This window comes from Hermetia illucens, chromosome 5 (genome assembly GCF_905115235.1).
Source record: "Hermetia illucens chromosome 5, iHerIll2.2.curated.20191125, whole genome shotgun sequence".
Taxonomy (NCBI): domain Eukaryota; kingdom Metazoa; phylum Arthropoda; class Insecta; order Diptera; family Stratiomyidae; genus Hermetia; species Hermetia illucens.
Genome location: NC_051853.1, coordinates 17,216,552 through 17,226,982, shown reverse-complemented (window position 1 = coordinate 17,226,982; position 10,431 = coordinate 17,216,552).

Genomic DNA, 10,431 nt, shown 5'->3' with positions numbered 1-10,431 from the left:
GTTTGCAACTTCTACTGCCTCATTGCTACCGTTTGAGCACAGAGTCTGCCAAAAGGTTAGTTGAATTTCGGCGGACTGTATGAGCAATCAGATTGACCACTTAACTCACATCTCTGTATCCGACACTTCCCGCAAGCCTGGGAAGCTGTGACCCCTCAAAATTTAATACCGAACACTTGTATGATCCAACTGTTGCTTGACAGTGGGAGAGCTATCTTGCTTATCGGACTGCAGATATACTGAGTAACCTGCCTGAGAATAGCGTTCAATATTGGCCTGCGATCCAAAATGCTCTCTTCTCAGATGCTGCTAAAATCATCGGCCTCGTCCCGAAAAGGCGTCATAAGATCTGGTTGACTGCAAAATCGTGTAAGTGGATGGATGTAGGGAAGGGGATAAAGGCTCTATTAACCACTGCGAGCGATAATGGGTGGTGACACCCTCGAACTTCGATACCGAGAAATTGAAGATGGTGCACCCTCAGAGAAGCGGAAGATGCCACAGAACGCAATGATTTTAGAACTATATACCGCATCACAAGAAAGCTTGCATGCGGTCGTGCATCTTTCAAAGGCTCTATGAAGGGCATTAACGGTCGACTTCTCATGCACGATGATGAACAACTGAAGAGGTGGAAAATACACTTCACGATGGTTATTAACCGTATCACATCTGGTGAGGTTGTTCCTCTTATGGATGAAATAGCTAGCCACCATAGCATCGAATGTTGACTGTTCTTCTAAGCAGAAGAAAAATCATTTCGGCCTTCATATACTCAAACGGAATAAAGCCGCTGGGCGAAACGGTCACTCCGAATAGTAAGTTATTGTTGCATCTGCACAGCAGATCCGCTATTCCCACTCGTACGGAAATCTCGACAACCTGAGACCTTCCGCATAGAATAAAAGAAGGGGATGATCGTTAAACTTCCAAAAAAGGACCCGTTTTATCTGTGCGTGTAACTTTGTGCTGCCTGCGGTCGCAAAGACAATGGCTAAAATAATCCTGGATCACACTTCGAAAGCTTGACCGACAGAGGGCAGGCTGTTTTACGCTCCGGATCCTCCTGTAGTGACCACATCAACACCTTACGGACCACTTCGGAACTGTGCGCGGAGTTTAGACCTGCTTTTTATCGATTTCGAGAATGCTTTCGAAAGAATGAACAAGGAATGTATCTGGAAAACTCTACGCAAGAGGGGAATTCTGGAGAAACAAATAGCTATTATCAGAGCAACATATGATAGTGCAAAATATCACGTGCTGCACCGAGTTAAAATCTTGGAAGACTTTGAGGTCCAAATTGAGATCCGCCAGAGTTTCAACCTGTTACTGATATTATTTCTTCTTTTTGCTTTCTTAATGCTACCTAGTCCGGAGGACGTGGAGGAATTTAATGGACAATGACATCCTCCCTCAAACACCTCGACTATGCAGGTGACATTTGTTTGTACTCCTACCAGGTTACGGATCTTGGCTAAATGGCTCTGGAATAGAGAAAAGAGAGGTAAGTAGATTTGGACTGAAGACAGACATCAACAAAACCGAGAGTTGCCTGTCTGACAGGTCACTCTCAATTTGTACGTCCATTAAGCGTGATTTCTGTCAACGGTGGCACCGAACTGGATGTTGCCCGACGCTTTAACAGCACTAGACCTGCTTTCGCTGCCCTGTCTAAAGTCTACAAATGCAGTATCTTAACACCAACATCAAGTTGAGACTGTTCTGGGCTAATTTTGTTTCTGTGTTACTATAAGAGAGTATCACATGGAAAGTGAACCCCACTGTTACTCAACAGCTCCAAGCTTTCGTCAACACCTGTCTGTGTCGTATCATCAGAGTACGCTGGCCTATCTCAAACGAAGAACTCGTTTAGCGCACAGGCATACCACTCATTGCAGTGTGATCGGAAGGCTGAAGTAGCAGTGCATAGGTTACACATAAAAGTGTGGAACTATTACATTGCTGGCTGCGTCATGCAATGGAATCTTCCCTTCCAAGGTGGCCCCAAGGGCACTTTGCGCAGAGCAGTAGCATTTCAGGGAACCGCGAGCGATGGCAGGTAGGTACGGTTGACACGCTATACCCCACCAGTGAGTAAATGGAAACCATACAACCACATAATATTTGACCAACTCATTAGCAGCAGCATTCCCTAGGGTTAGGTCGAGCACCTCTTGCCCGGTGCTGGAATGAATGAAACTTTTACAGCCACGATTTACCCAGTTAGGAGCTCTGAAACACGTACTTATTTGAGATTGATCCAAGATCTTGGTTTTTTGGAAGAGGAATTCCAAATTATCTGCATACTTACTCCTTTCAGATAGCGAATCTGCTCCCGATTTGCCCAGGGTTCTTGAAACAGCACTATTCTAATGTTTTCCATGGAAATTGCTTTTGCAATTAAAGCAATGTATATACGGTGGAGGACCGCCCTTAATGTTTGGAACTCTTATCCAAAGTTGAAGTATTGTCCTCTTTCTACAACTTGTCATTATCGTATTTAAATCTGATTTGCTGTCTACCTTGAACCCTTGGAGATCCAGGTTCTTTTCCTCATTGGGCAACAGTTCCAGGGCGAGCCCTTTCGGCCTCATTGGCCTCAGAGATTTGTTTAGACTTTTCACCCGATTTGTCCTCCGAAGTATCTTTGCTCAATTTTTTCTGGCGCATATGGACTGGAATGTTGCCTGCAGTTGGCGAATCATTGACGTCGCTGAATTGTCTCCAGGGACCGGTCATCTACCCCGATCGTGAGGGGTTCGCCTTTGCACACCTCCTTGATTCTGCAGACTCCTCACGACCTTATAGCGATTAAGAGGTCCAGAAATCCCTTCGTCTGCATTCCTGCGTGTTTGAGAAGGTAATCGTATTTTGCCAACAAGCGTGACCCTGATATATAGTCCAAAGAACATGTTGACAGTTCTGTGCCTTCCAAGCATCGTAATTTAAGAACTGTGGTCCTAAGCCATTCCGTCGTATTCTCCGTATTCAACAATTTCCTGCTTGTCATGAGTGAGTATTTGTTATGGAAATGGTTTCACCGCAGTAGCATAGCTAACGCCAAGCTTTGTGGCCCCTAACTTCCTCCGACCTACCCGAATTTTTTTCTTTCTTCGGATCAGATTTCCTGGGAGTATTCTCTTCTTACCGGTTGATGTCCCTATTTTTGAAGGCTTACGTCTATATAGAGCCTTCTTAATGTGAGCCGTAATTTTAGCGGACACTACACTATACAAGGTTCCTAAACGTGCTTCAGATTTCAGCTCACGAGGTGCAGTATTGATTGGGGGTTATGTAGCATCTTCATTGATTTGGCCATCAGAAATGTGGGCCAGAGTCTGGAGGGCCATGTTTGGGGAGGTCTGTCTGTTCAGGGCTTATTTTTGTTATACAGAAACTTCAGAGACGAACTGCTCTCATATCGAACATGAATTCCATTACCCACTGGTAACAGGTCACACTTAACTCAGTAGCTAGATTTGGCACCCGTTGCAATGATAATATTTCAACCTCTCGCTTATTTATCGTATTCCAAAGAGTTTAGAGAGAAAGAGAGAACCAGAGAGGCAGACCCATCTAGAAAATGGTTTACTTTACTGCAACCACGTAGGGTGTTCCAGGCGCAAATAATTACACAAACATAATTTTGAATCTTTTGAATCTTTATATTACTACGCTATGTACGTACTCCATATACTCAAAGTTAAGGCTTTATGTGAAATGCGGACTTTTCAAAGTAGTCATCAATCAAGAAAAGAAAAGCGAAAGATACAGGCGGAAGTAAGTCCACTATGGCTGTTTGTAATCAGAACGTTGTGCTAACAGATGTTGAAAGTAGACTGAGAAGGGCGATTTCCATATTTGTTTCCATGAAAAGTTTAGATTGTTATGTATAATCTGGAAAATTGCGAAAGGAGATTTCCTTCGACGAACATACACATCAGGACAGGTGTGGTTAGGGAGATAAGGATGGGATAGTTAAGTAAATCACTCAGTTCATTTCACTTTGGATAACTCTCCCTCCCTCAGCTTTTTTTTCGGAGTCATACTTCTTACAAAAGTAACAGATTTTAAAGTTTCTTTAGGAAGAGGAAATGCGGAATCTAGAAAACTTTTGCATTGAATATTGATGCATCACTCCACCCTCTTGACTTTGTAGGCTTAAGCGTGGGGATGTTTTGATTGATGAGTACTGTAATTGATCTCTTGACTGGCTACTCCCTAAAAGTTTTCCAATTTCAGCAAAGCAAATTTAGTGTTTCATCTACCCTGATTGAAAAACTGAGAATTTTTATGGGTGTTCCTAGGAAAAATGTGTGTTTTCAGTCCTGAAAGTTCCGTGTTGACATGTAAGAATAATACATGCTGTTTTCCTCCCAAAATTTCTGAGAAATGATAATATTTCCCTTCTGAGTAAACCAGAAATATAGATCCAGCCTAAAACTTCCAAAACAAAAATATGGATCTTAAGGATTTTTTTTCTGTAGAATGAACAGTTTTGAACAACACAAAACTTCCAACTAACCTTGTTCTCCTGCTTTTCCTACATGTGTCGTTTTAATTCATTTTATATTATCTCTGAAGCAACATTTAAAAGTTGATTTCATCTTCGCTATTGTACGCTAGCCCGCCGTGGGGACTCACTCGAATTTTTATCAAAAAGGGAAACCATCATTTCATACCCTAAGTAATTCCTGATCCCTGCAGAATTCGAAATATCCTCTACACGCAATTTTGCTATAGTTGACCTACATATGTATGTATGTTTTCACGGTGAAAAGCCTGAAGTGAATTCATCTCACGTTTTCAGTATTGTTTACTTTTCCAATTCAGCGAACACTCCGGCAGATTTGACCTCATGCCAAACAGGTATGCAGGAGTGCTTAGGACAATCCCGCCGGGATAAAAACAAAAAACCTGGCATTTGACAACAATTCCCCGTAATATTTGTGCGTGCCTTTTCGTATGGGTTATGTTTGTCAGACTAAAATAACATAAAATTCACCATTTTTCATATGAACTTATGTACGAGGGTAAACACAAGAGCGTTTGATGAGCCCAGCTTTTTTGGTGGTTCTGACAGGATTTAGAGGTAATGTCAGAAACGTATGTCTCTTCTAAGAACTCTAAAATGTAATTTATTCCCTGGAAATGAATAATAATTCACCATTTGTTGATAAAACTGAACAATAATATATCTATGGTGGCAACTATAAAAGCCGCAAGTACTTCCCTAAAACTCCAAGTGAATTCCTGCGAATTAGTTTCTGTTTGGATGTTGTTCCTCATTCCCCGAAAAGTGTGGCGCTTGCGTGTTTATGACTACCATTACGATAATTAGTATAAAATGGAATATTTCCGGACTATATGTCTGGGATTCACACTCACTCATATAACCCCCCAATTCTACGACTATATCCCCGTGACACTACCGTGAAGCATTACTTCGCGAAGAGAGCTCTGGTTTACATCAGAATGTTGCACTTTCCACTCTCGTCCTCCGCATGGAGTTGCCTTCGCATCACGGTTAACATCGCCTTTGCTGTGTTCCCCCTCGAACACCACCTTGTCGTAGTGGGGAGCCTGTAGTAGTTTGCCACTTCACTAAGGGTGTCCAAAAAATGAATATGGAAACGCCTACGGCGAAGCTTGCCAGAAAGGAAAGTACGGAAACTCTCAACTTGGGAGAAATTGGAACTCCGACTACGGCCGGTCTGTCCACGGTACTAAGCCCAAGTCTACCCGCAAATGGAAGAGAAAGTCTCGGCAGAAGGGAACTTCGGCCACTAAGGAAGGGGGACTACAGCCTGAATCCTGCCTGTCAGAACCTTCTTCTCTTCTTCTTACCGGCAAGAGCGGAAGAACGGGAAGCTGGTTCGTGGACACTACTGTTTAATGCTAGTATGCGGAAATGGATCCAAGCAGCACCAGCAGGACACCGTGAGCCTGGAAAGGTCCTAAGCCGGCGGCAGAAAAGTGCACTGAGAAGGAAGATGAAACACCTTGGAAATGAGAACATGGACGTGGCTGTACCACTAGGTGCGGTAACGTACAGAGAAATCGGACGCAAGAAAGCGGAATCTCCAGCGGAAGGTGGGGATAAACTGGAAACTCCAGTAAGATCCACACTGGACGCACCAGACTCTTCTGTCAGCGGTAATGCGCGGAAGACCAACACATCTGCTGTGGCCAACGTTTTATTATGCTCCGCACCAGGGCTTACATTCGCGCGTCTCGCGGGGATTAGGACTCATTTATTAGGAATCAGCAAGAGAGCTCAATAAAGCTGATCCCTCCCATGGGAATACGGACACGAAGGTGGGAAGGAAGAGGACGTACGCCCAAGCTGTAGCCTCTGTTCTAACTGCTGCCGTGGGAGTATCCTCCAAGGATGCAAAATGTCAGAGGGACAATTTACCATCCTCCGAGAATCATCATCATCAACGACGCAACAACCGGTATCCGGTCTAGGCCTGCCTTAATAAGGAACTCCAGACATCCCGGTTTTGCGCCGAGGTCCACCAATTCGATATCCCTAAAAGCTGTCTGGCGTCCTGACCTACGCCATCGCTCCATCTTAGGCAGGGTCTGCCTCGTCTTCTTTTTCTACCATAGATATTGCCCTTATTGAGTTTCCGGGCTGGATCATCTTCATCCATACGGATTAAGTGACCCGCCCACCGTAACCTATTGAATCGGATTTTATCAACAACCGGACGGTCATGGTATCGCTCATAGATTTCGTTATTGTGTAGGCTACGGAATCGTCCATCCTCATGTAGGGGGTCAAAAATTCTTCGGAGGATTCTTCTCTCGAACGCGGCCAAGAGTTCGCAATTTTTCTTGCTAACAACCCAAGTTTCCGAGGAATACATGGGGACTGGCAAGGTCATAGTCTTGCACAGTAAGAGCTTTGACCCTATAGTGAGACGTTTCGAGCGGAACAGTCTTTGTAAGCTGAAATAGGCTCTGTTGGCTGACAACAACCGTGCGCGGATTTCATCATCGTAGTTGTTATCGGTTGTGATTTTCGACCCTAGATAGGAAAAATTGACAACGGTCTCAAAGTTGTATTCTCCTATCCTTATTCTTCTTCGTGTTTGTGTTTGACCGGTGTGGTTTGATGTTGTTGGTTGATTCGTCTTCGGTGCTGACGTTGCCACCATATATTTTGTTTTGCCTTCATTGATGTGCAGCCCAAGATCTCGCGCCGCCTGCTCGATCTGGATCCTCCGAGAATGCCTGTGGAAGAATATGCTGGAGCCTGGAACGAACATGTCGGATGTTGGTTACCGGGCCTTCGAAGGAAGGCAGAGGACATCAACCGCATGCTGGGTAAGCAGAACCCGGGCATGGACTTTGGACAATGGAGGGTAAAGTTAATGAATGCCAGGAAAGACAAATCTGCAAACGTGGAGGGTTTCAACTTGGTATCCAAACTGGACCAAAGAGTCTGAATGTGCTCAGGGGAAGTCACCATATGGTGCTCCACTTTTTCCTATAGAGACTGAAATTCAGTCATATCAGGAAACTGTAGAGTAGCATCTCCATTTTGGGATCGAAGAACAATGATGGTCTTCGACTCACACAATATAGAGCAAATTGCAGCATCTTCGGTGCGCTCTCCCATGATGGAGCTGCGCGGGGAGGATAGTGCATACAGGGGCGGAATCAACGAATGGGGACTCTTACTAATGAAGGGACTACTGAGTGAATCCTACCTGCTAGTAACTTCTCCTACACCTTCCAAGGAACAGACGGAAGAAAGGGAAGCCAGAGACCTAAAAGGAACTGACTTGATGCCAGTTCGAATAATCGAATCTATGCAAACCGGACACCACGAACCAGTCAAGGTAATAAATGGAAAACAGACGAATGCTCTGCGGGATGAAATGAGATTTTCTGTGGATGAGGACATGGGAACTGCGGTATCTGCAAGTGCGACTTTTCTCAGAGAAATAAAACACGAGGAGATCGAGTCTCTGACGGTACGGTAAGGAGAAGCCTAATCACACTCGGACTGCCGTATACGCGCCTAACTGTTTTCCATAACACAATAGACTAAGTTTATGTCGAAAAACGTAAACATTGGACAAATCACCTGCAGAATGCCAAAGCTTCCTCCTACCTATTGGCAACGAGAATGACAAAGCTGCAGGATTTCCCGGACATCTTTCTGTTGCAAGAGCTATGGGTTCGAGTTAACAGAATCTGTGGCATTGGATCAGTAAAGGGAGTTAGGATCTTGTACGATAAAAGATCTATAAGACCGAGAGCTTGTGTTCTGATGTCAAGACGGTTAGAGGCAACCATGCTGAGACAATATTGTTCCCAGGACTTAACTACGGTCATCATACAATACCAGATAAATTGGCAGAGGAAAAACATCATAGTTGCCTCCGCTTATTTACCCTATGATTCTTTGTATCCTCCACCGATGCAAAAGGATAGGGATCTGGTGGTGTATGCTGAATCAAGTGGTCTCGAACTCTTAATAGGTTGCGATGCGAACGCTCAACATATTCGTTGGGGCAGTAGCAAATTACTTCACTTCAGCTGGTCTTATGAATGCAAACGTTGGGTGCGTCCCTACGTTCGTGAGACCGAGACTTAGCTTTTAAGAATATTGTCCTTCGTGCTATAAATGATAAGGACCGCCTCCATCTTTTCGTCCGCCAAGTTCAGTTTAACCACTCGTAATCACAAAGCGTCTGTGAGACCAGTTTACATTGCCTCCTCTGGCACGCGAGGGTTGACCACTCCGTCATACGTTATGTTCTACAGAAATGGCTCCCCTGCAGAGTCGGGGTACACCTGCTCCCACAAAATATCCTTCCGGCCTGTCCTCCGCATTGCACCGTTTCTCCGAGAGACAATTCTAGATTATCCGTGAAAAGGAAGTACCCAGTTTAGCCAAAGTACCCTTAATACAAACTCAGTCAGCAGACCTTAGAACGGCCGAAACCCATACTGCCGCTCCAATATACCAGCAGCTAGCTCTAAAAACAGTAGGCTGCGTTATATACGTATATACGTATGTCTCTTCTGCGTCTGCCTAAACAAATTGGGATACTCGAAACTGCGCACCCCGGGTACACTCACTGTGCACGGTTTTCCCCTCGTACATAGCTAAAATTGCAAAATATTTCGTTAATTGCTAAACAGTATATACATATTTACATATCTACACATGTATCAACGACGTAAATATTGCGCTCCTCATAAACAAACAAACATTACCTAGCTACTACCTCTTAGAATCTTAGATTATCTTAGAATGCAATAACTTTATGTAAAATGAAAAATTTTGACCTTCTATAACTTCGTTAATAGTATGTGGATTTCATTCAAACTTTCCAAAGCTGTACCTTATGGGGTCAAGCAGTGCACTACAGGATAGACTGAAGCGGAATATAGTTCCCTGGGGCCAACCTATCGCGCCTTGGAAGTGAGTTGTTTCTCCTCTATAGTGATGTGTAGTTTTCCAGGGGCCAAGCCTCTCATCTATTAAGACCGTTGGTGATAGCCACACCCTGCACAAAGTGACCCCACTATTAACAAAACACTACGGTTCTAGACTGGGCAGGCAAAAAACAACCTGAGTCTGAGATCAAAATATCAGACGTGAGAATGGAGACAGGACTCAGTAGCTTAGGTCCTAAATGGTACCTGCGTTATCTGAAGGACGACCTAAAACCAGAAGAGGCCTTAAAAAGGCTCAGGACAAACCTAAGCCATCTTTATCGGAGCCAAGAAAGGAGGGGAGCAGCAGAGTTTAGCCCGCATTCAAGGATGCTACCAAAAAATCTAAACCTGAACCCAAGAGGGAGAAAACCCGGGCAGGTCAAGGGTGATGTACAAGGAATGGACTGCGAAACGACGAAAGACGCTGCAGAGTGGATTAGGACCATAGCCGTTTAATTTCCAGGCTGGAACAGAGCAGAACTGTTGACATGTGCTGGGGATGATATACTAGGACCACACATGGTGACAATGTTTCTTCTGGAAGCCGCAACAATGGAGACGGAATGGACCTCCTAATCGCTCTGAATGAGGATGTCCGTATCCGATTATAGAGAATCTTCAGAAGAAAGGTGGAGGGCAAGAGTGGACTCCCCACGATCGAGATAGCTGACCGATTCCTGGAGGCAATCAAACGTCGGAGCTGCCATATCAACTATCAATTCGGCAGCATATCTGTGCACATATACAGCGAAAAGCGGAATAAAGACACTCCGGAGGAGACGCTGGGTGGAAAACATACCGAGATCCCTGAATTCTTAAAATATATTTGTCTTTAAAAGTTCATGACCAGGGACCTTGTCGCTATCTAACTCTCACTGGAAACCGAGAGGAGCACTCGAGAGGCAGTCGTGGCATCGGGATACTTCCCAAGGGATGATACTCGGGTTTCACCGGAACAAGCCG